Here is a 16838-nt window from a genome sequence, read left to right on the forward strand (position 1 = left end):
TGACTAGTGAGAAAATAGCATCTATGAATTGGATTGGTACTAGATTCAGATGGATTTTGTATGCCATCCTGAAGAGTTTGGAAGTTATTTGCTAGGTAAAGAGGCATTGTGGAGCCAGTAGCCAGTGTGTCAGGAATCTGTGTAACCTTTTAGGTATTAGATATGGAATTCTTCATGTGTACTCTCTCCCTCCCTCTCTCTCTCCCTCTCCCTCTCTCCCTCTCCCTCTCTCTCTCCCTCCCTCCCTCCCCCTTCTCCCTCCCCCTTCTCTCTCTCTCTCTCTCTCTCTCTCTCTCTCTCTCTCTCTCTCTCTCTCTCTCTCTCTCTCTCTCTCTCTCTCTCTCTCTCTCTCCCATTTTGTAGGTAAAATGTCCAGATGACCTAAATTCATGATCTCTCCTTAGAGCATTAATAAAGTGGAGATCTAGATATAACTAATGAGATAATGATCTGGATTATATCTATTACCTGACACACATCAAGGTAATCCACCTCTAAAATAACAAAATAATTTAAGAAGAAAAAATGAAAGAATTAATGTAGATAGTTCTTTTCAGTTTGACATCATCCTTCTAGGGGAAAAATAGTTAAATCATGGACAGTCCCACCATACACAAGAACTCATTTCTACCTGTTGGCTCATGAATTGGAAACATTTCTCTCAACATTTCCAACTGGGATATTAAATGCCAAGTTCTTTGAAACATCCAAAGTTCTGGTTTTGGTCATGGGGATTGAACTCAGGTCCTGTACACTGTCCCTGAGTTTTTTTGCTTACGATTAGCACTCTACCACTTGAGCAACAGCTTACTTCCAGTTTTTAGGTGGTTCATTGGAGATGAGTTTCATGGACTTTCCTGCCTGGTCTGGCTATGGACTGACATGCTTAGATCTCAGCCTCATGAGTAGCTAGGATTACAGGCGTGAGTCACTGGTGGCTCCCAGGTGTGTTTTTTCTCTTTCTTTCTCTTTTTCTTTCTTTCTTTTTAAAAAAGCATAATAATAATGAAGCCTGGATCCAATGGAAGGCTCTGCCCCTTCTCTGAACCTGTGCTCCTTTCTCCCATGCAGTGTGGAGGTGCTAATCTAAACAAAATAGATACTGTCGTTGAAAAGCTTTATTTTTTATGAGTGTGGCCACAGGTCCTGCCTCAGAAACATGCATGTCTTTCACGAATTTTATTGGGGAAGCTTTAGATAGATTTCATTTTTATTTACTCTGGGAGCATTCTCGACTGGTTAGTGGGGTTTTTTTGTAGCTACACACTGCTTAGAGATAGGTTTCCTGGGACAGCAAGGCATCCTTGGCATCTTCATGGTTGTGGCATTATTACCACAAATAGCTTGACTTCTTTGCACCCTCAGATGGTATGACCTTGCCTCTTTCCAGGACGCTGTCCCAAGTAGTGAAAATTGTATAGGTTATCCCAGATCTAGTTGCCTGCCTGGTCTCTGCTCATTACTTGTGGCCACAGCACTAGATACTCAGCTTACAAGTTCTCTTGAACTGGCCCTGCCCTTACTCGAGTCTGTTTTCCAATGGCCCTTGACCTTTCTTACCCAAGCAAAGCCCAGGTTTGAACACTATCCCAAGGGCAGCTGGGGCTCCTCAGCTGTGCTTCATGGTGGCCTTGGATTGCTTCCACCTCCTGTCCAGCTCCCAGAGGCCCCAGGAATGTTGAGCTTGAGCTTTGACCTAGCTCACCTCATACCAGAACTAATGTGTTCATTACAGCCTGTAATTAAGCTCAAACAAGCTTGACTCAGATTCTTAAAGGGCCAGTTCGAACCATCCCATGTCACTCTAGAAGAAGTACAGGGCTAATTCTAAGAATCCCTTTCTAACATTCAAGTGGGCAAATGTGTTTTCAATATGCCACAGCATCCACTTTAAGTCTTTTAAAAGAATGTGAGATTCCTCTGGAAATCTCAACTAATGTCCTTAATTATGATACATTCTTTTATCCTTTTCCTCTTCCTGTTTTTTTTTCTTTCCTCCCTATATGTTCTTTGTTTTCACTGGTAGGCATCAGGGTCTTGAACTTGAGCCACCCATTTGCTTGGATGGTACTCTTCTACATGAATCACATCTCCAGCCCAGCTTTTTGCTGGTTATTTTTGAGGGGGAGTTCCACAGACTTTTCTATCCAGCCTGGCTTTGAACCACAATCCTTCGTTTCTCAGCTTCCTGAGTAGTTAGGATTACAATCATAAGCCACCAGAAACTCCCTTCTATTTTTCATTCATTCTTTTTTTGTGGGTCATTGGGCTTGAACTCTGGGCTTGGGTACTGTCCCTGAGCTCTTCAGCTCAAGGATACCACCATACCCTTGAGCCACCACCCCACATCTGGTTTTCTTGTGGTTAATTGGAGATAAGAGTCTCAGGTTCTTTAATGCCTTGGCTGGCTTTGAACTGAGATCCTCATATCTCAGCCTCCTGCGTAGCTAGGATTACAGGTATGAACCACCGTGCCCTGCCTGCCTTCTATTTTTCTTATGCACTTATTTTAAGAGTTGTCCCTAAGAACACCAAGACCGTACTATTAGCTACTTCAATAATGGGAAGTTGTTTGTTAATAATAATAATAGTAGTAATGATGATGATGATGATGATAGCAACACTAACCAATATTTATTGCACACCAATTACATGTCATATGGCTTTAAATATGAACTATGATAGTATTTTATTAGTTCTCCAAGATAGCCTTGCCCTGTGAGGTATATATTATCCCATTTACAGATAAGGAAATGGGGGGGGATTCAAAATAATTTGCCAAATTTCAGAAAATAAAATAATGGGGTAGTCAGGCTTGAATTCAGGTCATATATTTGTGTTTTTAGCTCTGTTATGTTGTATCTGGATGTGTGACAGACAGGCCCTAGTTTGATTATTTTTTCCTCTTAATTAAATCTGGATTCATTGATGGTGGAAATTATCTTTCAGTTACTAGAAAAACTATTGGGAGTTATTTATTCTTTTTAATTATACCAGTCAGTAGCAGCTCTTAAAGGCATAAAAAATAAAATATTTTAGATTCTTAGAATATTAATTTCACTACCCAGAGATATCTTAGAATATTAATTTCACCACCCAGAGATAAACCATTGTTAGCCAACCATGGTGGTACATACTTGTAATTGCAGCACTGGGGTTTCATAGTGAGACCTCTCAAAAATAAAACTGTGCTGAGAGTGTGGCCTAGTGGTAGAGTGCTTGCCTAGGATGCATGAAGACTGAGTTCGATTCCTTGGTACCACATACATAGAAAAGAAAAGCTGGAAGTGGTGCTGTGGCTCAAGTGGTACAACATTAGCCTTGAGAAAAAACCAAGGAGAGTGCCCAAGTCCTGAGTTTAAGCCGAGGACTGGCAAAAAAAACCCCAACCCAAACCAAACCAAAACAAAATACCACCCCTAAAACAAATATAACTCTTTTTAAAATTCATTTTTTTATTGTTGGGATTATGTATAGAGGGGTTATAATTACATTTGCCAGATAAAAGATAACTATTGATGGCTCTTGGATATTTCAGTTTTTAATATGTTTTCCATTGATATTATTATATCAATATGCAACACAGAGAATGAAAATAAAAGTAGTAAAAAGTAATCTCAAGGGACAGGAGTTTGGCCAAGTGGTAGAGTGCTTATCTCGACTTGGGTTCAATTCCTCAGTATCACATACATAGAAAAAAGCTGGAAGTGGTGCTGAGGCTCAAGTGGTGGAGCGCTGGTCTTGAGAAAGTCCAAGGACAGTGCTCGGGCCCTGAGCTCAAGCCCAGGACTGGCCAAAAAAAAAGTAATCTCAAATCCTACTTTATCATTAGCTTCCAGAGTTTTTGTGTATGTGTCTGTGTGTTCAGGTTTGGATCATATTGCTTTATAATTTGACCTTTGTTAATCAAATTTTATAAGTGTCTTTCATCACAAAGAATGTCTTACCAGGATACCTTGATTAGTTTTCTATTTCCATGTAAGAAATTACTTTAAAAAATTCAGTGGCTTAAAACAACATACATTCATTGTCTCACAAATTATATGGTTTATGAGCCCAGGATCAGTTTAGCTTAATTCTCTGCTCAGGCCTTTCTAAGTCTGTCATAAGAGTGTCTAACATACTATATTGTCATCTGAATATTTGGCTAGGGCGGAACTCATATTTCAGCTCATCCAGGTTGTTGCAAACATTTATTTTCTAGAGGTTATATGAGTGATTGAGAGCCTGATCTTGTTGGTTATCGACTGTAAGCGGCCCTGAGGGCTTACAGGGCACCCATATTCATTGCTCTATGGCCCCCACCATGGATTGTTCACAATATGGCAGTTTGATTCTTCAAGGTCTACAAGATGAGTATTAGATTGCTATCTCTATGTATAATAACCTAACCACAGAAGTGACCCTGTGTACTGCAGCTTTTTAAATTTTAAAGTTATAATTTCTTTCCAGGCACTGGTGGCTCATGCCTTTATTTATTTTTTTTGAAGATTTTTTTTATTGTAATTAGTAAAAGGGTTACATGATATTTGCCAGATAGAAGGTGCATTAATTCACATACATTGATACCCTTTCACATGTCTTGGTACCCGTTTCCCTCCCCCTCCACACCCCCCACCCGTCTTGGTTTTCCCCCCTTCCCTATCAAATTTCAAATATCCAAATACAAATAAATTCAATATATCAGATAACAAAGTGAGATACTATACCAATATGAGATAACCAAGGGACAGCAAATGAGATGAGAGACAACATAGTACATTAAGGACAACAATCATTCATTATATGGCTTTTGTTTCACTATCCTGGAGGTCCTTTCAATTAGCTTCACATTATATGTCCTTATGTATCAAGATTTTGCTCTATTGCAAATCTCTGCTAGTAGTGGCTCATGCCTTTAATCCTAGCTACTCAGGAGGCTGAGATCTGAGGATTGTGGTTTGAAGCCAGCCTGGGCAGAACAGTCTGTGAGACTCTCATTTCTATCAACTACTCAGAAAAACGCAGAAGTGGTGTGGTGGCTCAAGTGGTAGAACACGAACTAGCCTTGAACAAAAAGAGGTTCAGGGATAGTACCCAGGCCCTGAGTTCAAGGCCCAGGACTGGCAAAAAGGGTTATACTTTCTTAATGAATCCCTTGTAGATGAACCTTAATATTTTATATTTTTGTCACGCTAAACACAATAGCAATGATTACTGTAATAGTCAGATTTCAACTGATTTAAAAATACTGACATAGGGGCCGGGAGTTTGGCCTAGTGGTTAAAGTGCTTGCCTAGCATGCATGAAGACCCGGGTTCGATTCCTCGGTACCACATACATAGAAAAAAGCCGGAAGTGGTGCTGAGGCTCAAGTGGTAGAGCTCTAGCCTTGAGAAAACCCAAGGACAGTGCTCAGGCCCTGAGCTCAAGCCCAGGACTGGCAAAAAAAAATACTGACATAACCACCTTCTGAGAAAAGGTTTATTTTGGCTTGCAGGTTAGGAGATTCCAGTCCATGGCCATGGCCACAATTAATTTGGTCTGGTGGAGAGACAGTAAGTCATGATGGGAATGCATGTTAGAGGAGAACTCCCCATTTCATGGCCAGGAAGAAAGGAAAGGCATGGGGTCCCATGATTCTCTCCAAGGACACACCCCCAATAACTTGAGGATTTCTCTTGATGCCCCATCTCTTCAAAGTTCCATCACCTCCCTAATAGTGCCTCTCAGGGGAGCAAACCTGTAACACATGGGCCTTTGGGAAACAGTCAGGATCCAAACAATAGCAGTCACTCATATAGTTAAATCTCTTCAGAATCCCTTAATCATTTCCTTTCTCTGAAGTATAAGAAATGGATTTTTTGGGTTAAAAAAGTTCATGCATTTTAGAGTCAATTAACAGTGTTGTATGGAAAGACTCAGGAGGCATTTCAATGAATCAAACTGAGTTAATATTTGGGAAGTTTTTTTTAATATTTTTATTGTAATTAATAGAAGGGTTACATGATATTTGCCAGATAGGAGGTGCATTAATTCACATACATTGAACCCCTTTCACATGTGTTTATCCCCATTTCCCTCCCTCCCCCATCTTGTTTTCCCCCCTTCTATTTGGGAAGTTTTTGACTGGTTCTTGGCATCCTGGAAGGATCAATGCACTCATTAAATTAAAAAAAAATAAAAAGGGACTTATTTCATCCCCACCCTGTGAAGATACAGGATAAGTGCTAAAGCTGTTCACATTAGGCTAGAGGGTTAGAAGGTACAGACATTCATTCAATTACTGAATTGAATATTGAAGATCCATCTCCTCTACTCAAACTTCTGACTATAAGCAAGTTACTGTTTTAGTTTGTGTTTACTTTCTCCTCTCAACCACCTTGATTGAATCAATCTGGCCAAGTAGTTTGCAAGCTGTAGGCCAGTGAGTCTCGTCTTTGGGTACATAGCAGTATTACCTTGGAAAATTTAAAATTAGAGATATCTGAGTCCTGGCCTCAGAAATTCTGACATAATTGGTTTGGTCTATGGTCTGGGCATCAGGAGTTTTTAAACTTTTATTTTATTTTTGCCAGTCCTGGAGCTTGCACTCAGTGCCTGAGCATTGTCCTTAGGCTTTCTTCAAGGCTAGAGCTCTACCACTTGAGCCACAGCTTCACTTCTGGCTTTTTTCTATGTATGTGGTACCGAGAAGTCGAACCCAGGTCTTTATGTATGCTAGACAAGCACTCTACCACTAGGCCAAACTCCGGGTCCCCAGTTATTTTTTTTAAAGCTTCCCAGGTGAGTCTAGTAGGCAGCTAGGGTTCAAACCCACTAGTAGGGCTATTGTCTGAATACAACAAAGGAAGCCACATTTTGTTTTTCCTCTGCTAAGTTGTCAAGAAGTGGCCCATTAGATTCAATCTGGAGTCACACTTCTGTCTTCAACTTCAATGTCAACTCAGTGTGCAGAGCTTGGGAAGCTCTAATTCCCTGCTGTCTTGCCCTCCAGTGTAGGTCCCTGTGCAGGGAGGTGTGCATCAGCTGTGCGCTGTGCTGACAAGGCTGTTTTCCAGTGGAGCCTGCTGCTGCTCTTGCTGCTGCAGCCACTTTTCTAGCTGCCAAATCAGATCTTTGCATTGGAGCCTTAGCACCCTGCTGTCTGTCAGTCACAGCTGCACAACTCAGGCTAAGGGACCAGATGCCTGACTGCCAGCCACTGGAACTGGGTAGCAGATTTGCTGAGATGTCTTTGGGGCCAGGCCAAGCTTTCTAGTTCACTGTACAGACTAGGGATGATTTTCTTTTCTGAGAAGCTACATGTAATTCAAAATGATCGTGATCAATGAATGGAATGTAAGCATCCGTCAAGTTGCCCCAGTATCACAAAGTTAGCAACAGTTTTTTTCTTGCCCTTGCATTTGATCAATTGGGAGGCCAAATACCACCTTGTGATTATGGGCAAAATATGGTGTAGAAAAGTTTCCAAAAATGACAAAGAAACTCATATTTAGGGCAGATCTACTGCCTATCAGGTATTGAGTGGACATGTCAGATATGTAATCTCATTGAATCTGATCATGATGGCAGCCATAAGAATTAGATGTGGATCCCGGGTTTCGGCAGCAAAAAAAAAAAAGAATTAGATGTGGTTATCTGTAGTTTGCAAATGAAAGACAAATTCTGGAGGTGAAGAATCCTGGTAACATCCTATCACTAGACAATGAAAAAACAAACTAGAATCCATGTCTTGACCTCTTAGCCTGTAAAGCAGTTGGCATTTGCATTCTGCCTCTGGAAATTGGAAAGGAAAGTTTTGATTCAAGCAGCTAATTTTGGGGGGATGTCAATTGTTAAAATTGAAGGTTGCTTTTTAGAATAATCCAACTTCTCTACTGAGTAAATTTAGGCAATGCTAAGTGCCATAAGAGAGAAATCCTCAAATCCTAGACCTAACACAAGAGGTATTTCTTGCTCACATAAAATCTGGCTGGCCATCGAGGGACAGGATTTTGCTCTATGTGGTAATTCATGGACCCATGCTCTTTTATCCAAGGCTCTGGCTGTCCCTATAGCTTCACTGTCGTCTACTAGGTCCTCTGCCTCTGGAAGACAGGTGGGTGAAGGAAGCAGGGAAGATCTTGTAGGAGCTACGCAGGCTGGGAAATTTGTGGTAATGAAGTTGAGGATAAGGGATTTGAGAGAACATATACTAGTCCTGCCTACAATACAGGCCCTGCATGTCTCTTTATTTTTGAAGCTGCACTTAATTAACCTTATCCATACCCTCCACCCAAAGTCATTTTGAGCTTCATTCAATCCCTCCTCTGCTTGATCATGACCTTCTCCCAAATGTCTGCCCAGTGTGCAGAGGTCAAGGCAGGAACAACAAGGATGTCTTGGGGTTTTTATAGGCCACCTTAACACACAAGTGGCATCTGAACCACAAATTTTGGACCTCTCGAAAGATAGCTGGTCCACTTCAGAGGAGGAGGCCAGGAATGGCAAAGCTGAACTTTGGTTTGACTTTTCATTTGTCTAGTTATGATGACCGTCAGGGTCTCAGACTCAGAGCTTTCAGCTCCGACGGTTTTGCTTGCCATCTCTTGTTCTCAACATGTTTTCTTTTCTTTTGCCCATCAGCTTTTTTAGCTTCAGACCCTAGGGAAAAGATGGTTTCTTACAGGGATGGACATTAGAGCTTCGTTTTGCTAATAATCTGCTAAGCCCTCATCTGCTTGTTGGGGGGCTAAATGAAATCAACTGTGCAATCTGGTTTAAACGCAGTCATTTGTAATCGTATAAACGAATCTTTTAGAAGATATTTGCATGCTCATTTGGTAACAGCTTTGTTTTTCAACTCTTCTCGAATTCCACAATGTAGACCTTAAGTAGGTGCCTTAGCTTTTAGTGGCTAGCAGGCTGATGTTTTTCATGGGCACATCATGGGATCAGACAAGATGTGTGGCCCTCCTAAAATGAGCAGATGTCCCTTGGATTTTTGATGACCTCTATGTATCTGCTGAGGCCTCTGGATGCCTATTCCAGAGTGACAATGTTTGTTTGAGCTAGGGTCATAGCAGGCCTTCTGGCTCTTAACCTCTCTGTGTATTACCCTATAGGAACTGACGGCAGCTTAGAAAGACCAGGGACTGCTCTGCTTAACCCCAGTGGGCCAGCCAGTTGAGTTCAAGTTTATTGACTCAGGTGTGTTGTAGGCACTCTTGTCTGTGAGTATGACTCAGAAGACTACTGCTTCTTTGCCTCCCGTTCTTTAAGATTTAAAAAAAATATTTTAAGTAGTTATACAAAGGAATTTCCATTTAACAGAGAAGTTAATGAATATAATATATCTTGATCCAGATAACCCCTTTCAACATTCTGATCCATCTCTCTCTCTCTCACTCACCCTTTCCCTCACTCTTTTATTTTTTATTGTTTGGGTAATGTATAGAGGGCTTACAGTTACATTCACCAGGTAGTAGGTGGATTACTTCTCACACATTGATACCCCTTCTCTTGTTTTGTCCCCATTTCCCCCCCAACCATCCCAATCATCTTGTTTTCCCCCCTTCCCTTTCCTATTTCAAATAAACAAATAAACATAGATACGATATACCAGGTAACAAAGTCAGATACAATAACATGAGATTAACCAAAGGGCAACAAAAGAGAAGAGAAATGACATAGTACAATAAGAACAACAATCACACAAGATAGAGCTCTTGTTTCCATCACCTAGAGTTCCTTTTGTTTTCCCTCACTCTTCTTAATGAGCGTGTCTAGAAAGTAAGATGGATGAGATTGACACATTGTTTTTTTTCTCATAAATTGTGCATAATTTTTCATGCCAAGCCCCACAGTTTGTTTTTAAAAGTAAGCTGCATGAAGGTCTTGAGTGGCCCCAGATTTGAGAAGATACTTGGTGAAGCTATATGGACATGTGCCGGAGTTAACATCTTATTACTTCCCAGGCTTCCTTCTATTTTACAGGGAACATATATACATGTGTGTGTGTGTGTGTGTGTGTGTGTGTGTGTGTGTGTGTATGCACTGACAAAGGAAGATTTAAAATATTAAGGTCATTAGTTCAATCAGTGCTCTTTGAATTTATAACATGAGCCACTTAGCCTTGTATTCTCCCTCTATTTTGCACAAGTTCTTAGGAGGGAAAAGGGATGGGCTTTTTGTCTACTTCTCCTTGGTCTTAGTTCCTTCTTGCTGCCTCCCTGGACAAATCCTCCTGTGTGAAGATGGGCTGAACATTTGGAACTCTGTTAAGGACTCTCTGCTGAGCTGTGGGTTGAGGAATGCTTGCAGCACTACCTCATGCGAGCTAATATCACAGCCATCAGTACAGTCCGGAAGACAGACAATAATCCCAGTGGGGAGGGGGGCAAACAGTCAGCTGGCCTGAAGAACTGAAAGAACATGTTGGAACAGAAGCATGCTTGTTGGAAATTAAGAAAATTAGAGATGAATATTTTGCATTCATCATGGAGTGTAAATACCCCAAATCCTGCACCATTCTCCTTAGGGGTGCCAGCAAAGATACTCTCTCAGAAGTAGAAGGAAACCTCCAGGCTGGCATGCAAGTGGGCTGCAATGTTCTCCTGGCCCCTCAGCTGGTACGGGAGGGGGAGCCTCTGAAATGGCTGTGGGCCATGCCTTGACAGAAAAATCTAAGGCCATGGCTTCTGTGGAGGGTGGCCATACAGGGCGGTTGCTCAGGCTTTGGAGGCCATTCCTCGTACTCCAGTTCAGAACTGTGGGGCCAGTACTATTCCTCTACATACCTCCCTTAGGGCATACACAGGATAACTGTGAGATCTGGGATGCATTGAAATGGCGAAACAGGTACATTGGTGGACATGAAGGAATTAGGCATTTGGGAGCCATTGGCTAAAAAGCTACAAACATACCAAACAGCAGTGGAGATGGCAGTTCTGCTGGATTGATGACATCATCTCAGGCCACAAAAACAAAGGTGATGATCAGGACAGGCAAGGTGGGGCTCCTGATGCTGGCCAGGAGTGAGTGGCAGACAAGGTGACTGCCCCTTTTCTGAGCCAGTGTGCCAGGAACACGGTGGGTGTCTTTGTTTGGAAGGGACTAGGTTTGAGGAGCAGCCCCGAGTCTCATTCTATCCCAGATCAGTTTGCAAAGAGTTTACTGATATGGAATTCTTCTCTATTGTAAGCTTTCAATTTTGTTTGCTTCCGATGATTAAATCTAAGTCCTTTGGGGGGAAAAAAACCCAATGAACACCTGGGCATCGTTTGACCACATATAACCTTGCTCATTTAATGTAGCAGGCAGCATTCCCACCCAGCTGGCCTTTCATTCTTCCAGAGTCCTCCAGATTTCAACTAGTCCATTCTGTCAAAACAAAACGGGGAAAAAGAATATGAAACGCATGGAACAACAACACAGAACTGAGCTACATTTCATTCATTCATTCATTTATGCATTCATTCATATGCTGATGAGAGTGTGAAGGTGTACAGGGCTGAACGAGGACTCCTTTTGTGAATAAGGGGTCAATGGTAAACGGGAGCAACCTTTGGAAGTCTGCATGAGTCCCTAGCTCCCTTGTCCTTGACCTTGTTATATTGTGTGCAGAGAGGCATCTCACTGCACACAGGGGCTCTCAAAAGTCTTTGGCTAATCCGAGTGTGTTGATTTCTATATGTTTTGGGGCAAAATAGACTCCCCTGTTTTATTTTTTCTTTGACTTGGTTTCCATCCATTGAATCTAACCCTCAGGAGATGAGTCAACTCACGTGCTGAATCACATAGTGGAATAAAAAACAGACCAAGAATTGTGATAATTAGTACACATCTAGAATTCTCCTAGCAGAGGGATTGCAATAGCTCAAACCCTAGATACATAAGGCCATATAGGATGAGGCCAAATTAATGAACCTCCAGGACATGGAAACAAGAGCTTAATTATAAGTGACTGTTATTCTTTATATATTATGTATTTCTCTCTTCTCTTGTGTTGCCCTTTGATTAATCTCATATTGTTACCCCAGTATCCCACTTTGTTACCTGGTATATTATATAGATGTTTATGTTTATTTGAAATAGGAGGAGAAAAATGAGGGGAGGGGTTGGGGGGCAGGAAATGGGGACAAAAACATGAGAAGAGATATCAGTGGTATCAGTGTGTGAGAACTAATGCAACTTCTATCTGGCAAATATAACTGTAACCCCTCTATACATTAAAATAAAAAAGAATGGACTTTTAGTTTTGTTATTTGCTATATAATCTTTAAATAGCAAAACTATAGTTCTTGAAGGTGGTTGTAGCATTATCTTTCACCCTACCCATTTATTTAGATGAAATCTTGCCTTCCACTATCAGAAGACAGAGTCTAGATCCTCTTTTTGGATTTGAGTGGGTCGATTTGTGACTGTTTCTACAAACAGATGTGGACAAGGATATTGCTTGACTTTGGAGTTAAGAGAAAACTTCTGCTTGGTTCGTCTGTCTACATTGGTAAGGCCTGGAGGATGGCCTCAAACTCTTGAGCTCAATTGAGTCTTTCTGCCTTAGTTCCCGGAGTAGCTTGGATTCCATATCATTATGCTTGGCTGAAACCAAGCTTCTTAACTGTACTGTTGAAATGGAGGGAGAACTGGAGTAAACTTTCTATAGACTTACCTCACACTTCTCCTTCTCTTAGTTTATTTTCAATATCTTTCCCTTCTACCTCAGCCCTTAAGTATCCTCAAACCATATTTTCTAGGAGGCAGGCTTGAGACTTTCTCTCACATCTCTTTCCACTTGGCCATCTTTTGAATTTTATTCTTGTCCAACTCATTTTATCAGCCAGTCATTAGTGGACAACAGAAGCCTAGTACCATTTCACAGATATAGACAGTTAGAAAATGCTGAATTGAATAAAATTTTGGTAGAAAATTAGAAAGCGATGAATTGAGTAAAATTTTGGAATATTTTTTCAGTTAATTCTAGATAATATATTTTTTCAAATAGTGTTATTTTCAAACAGTCCCAGCAACAAAGATGCATAAGGTATGGGTTGGTATCCTAAGAGTATTTGATGTTAAATAATAATAGCTAATGTTGAGTACCTACTATGTATCAAGGGCTGTACTATTTTAATCATCATGCCACCATATGGGTGGTGTTATTATTACCCAATTTAAAAAATGCTAAACAGCAAACAAGTAATAAATGGCAGAAGTGAAATCCAAACTTGGACAACCCATGATCTTTATCACTAAACTGTACTGTTTCTTAATATGGTTAAATAAACAAGTGCTTCTCAATTAACTTTTGGGAAAAATAACATATTAAAGTTGTTTATAAGCAAATGTGGGGGCCTGGAGGGACTATAATCAGGATTTGGGTTTAAAATATTCAAAGGAGGAATGTTCTCTGAAGGAGGTCTTGCTTTCAGACAACTAGCTAGAGAAAAATTTAATCTATCCACAAAATTGTGAAATTAAGAATCATGAACCAATATTCTCCATACAGATGCTGTATCTATGTATCTATGTATATATTATGCCTGTCCTGGGGATTGAACTTCAGGCATGAGTGCTAGCACTCTACACTTTGAGACACAGTTCAAGTTTTTCTGGTGTTAATTGAACATAAGAGTCTCACAGACTTCCTGTCTGGGCTGGCTTTAAGCCAGATTCCTCAGATCTCAGCCTCCTGAGTAGCTAAGATTACAGACACGAGCCACTGGCATCTGGCTTTGGATTTATTTTTTATCTAATTTTAAGTATGAGGAAAACTTCATATGCTTATTAATTCACAAACAAACTTACAAAAACTATGAGGAAGTTATATATATTCATCCCACTGTGTTGCATAAATATATGCAATTCTTACTTTCTAATTAAAAAGGCAATAAATACTTCTGGACAAAAATTTTGGAATCAGCACATGATCTTACATTTGTTATTGTTTTTGGCAGTAGTAGGGTTTGAACTCAAGGCCTCATGCTTGCTTGGCAGGAGATCTATCATTTGACCCTTCAAATTTGTTAGAGCTATGGATCAAATAAAAAAATTTGGATTCAAGGCAGGATGTATGTTGTCAGTAGGCCTTTTTCTCACAGGTTTTGGAAAGTTTTTTTTTCTTCCAAGGGCCATTTGGATGTTTATGACATCTTTTGCAGGCCATTCAAAATTATCAATACATTCAGATGGCTATGGACAGCTGATAAGAAGCATGCATGTTGGTCTCATCATGTACCAAATAATTTCTTGGGGTGAACATTCTTCATCCTTGTAATGATTTCAGAGTCTGACCCCAATGAGTTCTGCCTCCACTCTGCACTGTACAATCATCTTCCATTCTGCTGCCATAATGATCTTAAGCGGTGGAAACCAGATAGTGTCCTATTGAGTATAAACCCTCCTGTGACTTTGTACTGCACAATACCGAGCTCTCTAACTTCTTCTCTGGACACAATACCATTGCTCTCCTTTTGAAAACCTACCTTACGTAGTTTTCTTAGCCTCAAGTTTCCATCTAACTGACCTCTTTAGTGAGATCTTTTTTTCTTTTTGCCAGTCAGTGTCTGGATACTGTCTTTGGGCTTTCTCAAGGATAGCACTCTACCACTTGAGCCACAGCAATACTTCTGTTGTTTTCTGTGTATGTGGTACCAAGGAATCGAACCCAGAACTTAGTGCATATTAGGCAGGCACTCTACCAGTAAGCCACACTCTCGACTGAGAAGTCTTTTCTATCTTTCCCAAACTCATCACTCACAGCCCTTGTCTATCACCTTACCTTGTTTGTTACCTTGACTCCACATGTCACACTCTGTAAGGACCTGATGGTTTCCTCCCTTCCTCCTCTCCCTCCCTCCCTCCCTCCCTCCCTTCCTCCCTCCCTCCCTGTGTCCTCTTTATCAGTTTCTCTTTCATTCACTTTACTATGTAATGAACTACTCCCAAACTTAGAAGCCTAAATCATTTATCTAATTGCTCATGATTCTTAGATTGTCAATTTGGTTTAGGCTCAGTGGGGTGACTATTAGCTAATTCATCCGGGCCAACCAATTCATAGCCTGCCAGACTGCTGTCTTTCCTCACATATTACTTCATCCTCTACCAATATCGTCCTGGTATGTTCATACGTAGTGTTCGCTAGACCTTGAGAACAACACTGTGAAAGCTTCCCAGGTCCAAAAGCTTCTCAGGTTCGAAAGCTTCTCATATTCAAAGTTGGGAATTATACTGTGTCCCTCTGTTGTATCCTAGTGATCCACATCCCAGGACCAGCCCAGGCTCAAGAGGCACTGTACCACTTCACAAGAGGAGCTGCAGAATTTTGGTGGCCATCACTGCCATGTATCACATGGCACTCACTGGATTGTAACCCCATGGTCTTGGCCCAACTCCATGGCCTTGGCCTGGCTCCATGGGCTGCTACTTGGAAAGTACTGCTCCAAAGCCCAGGATTGTACTATACTACATTCTGGTCAGTTTCATACTTAGGTTTAAGTTATTCAAGATGTGGCAATTCTGCCTTTCACATTAACCCACTCTGGAATTCAACCACCAACTGAGAAACTGTCGCTTTAGAGAAAGATTACCCAAGCTGGAATGGAGGGAGAGGAGGGGGGTGGGTAACATGAGAAACTTCACGTGAAAGTGTGAGGCTGGAAAATCTGTCAAGTTCTGGGAGATAAAAATCTTCCTAAAAGGGCACACCGGCCAAGACTGTGTTTTCACAGGCAGTCTTGACTGCAAACAAGGTCAGGATGAAGCTTGTGTCCTCCTTGCCAAGCCAGTCCTGGGGAGAGTAGAGGGATTTTGACAAGAACGAAATAAGATCCCCTAAAGCTAGGGCTCTGTATCCTATCATAAAAATGCTCTTAAGTGAGTGAGAGAAGCTGATAAGGAAACTTGGAATTAGGTTCCAGAGATTTTCCTCTTTTCTTACCTGAACTGTTTCAAAGGCTGCTCCATTGAAATATCTTCTATGTTCCAGAAGTAAGCAATTAAATGAGTCAAGTCATCAGTAAGCATTTAGAGCTCATTTACTATATTCTGCAATGTTGTTCTGAAGGTTTGAGGGCTATCAAAATGTAAGAGGTTCTGCTTCAGAAGGCCTATGAGGGGCACCCACACCCTAAGAATGTTGTCTGCTGACCATGCTCTTTATGACAGTGGCAGTAAATCTTTTCTTAAGAGAGCATCTGGGGGAGGGCACCTCCATGTCTTTTCTAAGTCTCCTTTATTGAGCAAGTCAAAGGTGCAGGCATTCTGCTCAGTGTTTCCTGTCTGAGGGTGTGAGTTTTAGTATCCCTATTTGATCAGTGCAAGGATATAGAGTAATGGGTGGCCAAACTAGGATTTTGACTTAGGTTTGTATAGAGTTCTATCCTGGGCTCCAGCTAGTTTGTTTTTTTTTAATGTGTGTGTGCTAGTACTGGGACTTGAACTCCAGGACTGGGTATTATCTCTCTTTGCTTTTTTGTTCAAGGCTAGTACCGTACTACTTGAACCACACCACCACTTTCAGCTTTTTTTGTAGTTATTTGGAGATAAGAATCCCATAAACTTTTCTGCTTGGGCTGGCTTTGAACCATGATCCTTAGATCTCAGCCTCCTAAATGGCTAGGATTATAGATGTAAGTCTAGAGTACCAGTATATGGCTGAGACAATTAGTAAACCATCAGTAGCATTGTGTTTTTATCACATGCCAGAATGTACATGTATGGTTTTATTTAATCCCAATCACAATCGTGTAAGATAGTAACAGTTATTATGTCCATTTCATTATGTCCATTCCACAGATGGGGAAACATTGGCGTGGGAGAAGTTCTTGACCAAGATCACAAAACAGATCCGAGTGACCATAGGCTTCCTTACAATT

The 16838-nt window shown here is 41.0% G+C and overlaps 1 pseudogene; it reads left to right on the forward strand.

Annotated features, from left to right (window-relative positions):
* The first annotated feature begins 7296 nt into the window (after positions 1–7296).
* On the forward strand, positions 7297–11001 carry LOC150040420 (T-complex protein 1 subunit gamma pseudogene; annotated as a pseudogene).
* The last annotated feature ends 5837 nt before the right edge of the window (positions 11002–16838 follow it).

This window comes from Megascapheus bottae, chromosome X, assembly GCF_031878675.1.
Source record: "Megascapheus bottae isolate mThoBot1 chromosome X, mThoBot2.hap1, whole genome shotgun sequence".
In the NCBI taxonomy this organism is placed as follows: domain Eukaryota; kingdom Metazoa; phylum Chordata; class Mammalia; order Rodentia; family Geomyidae; genus Megascapheus; species Megascapheus bottae.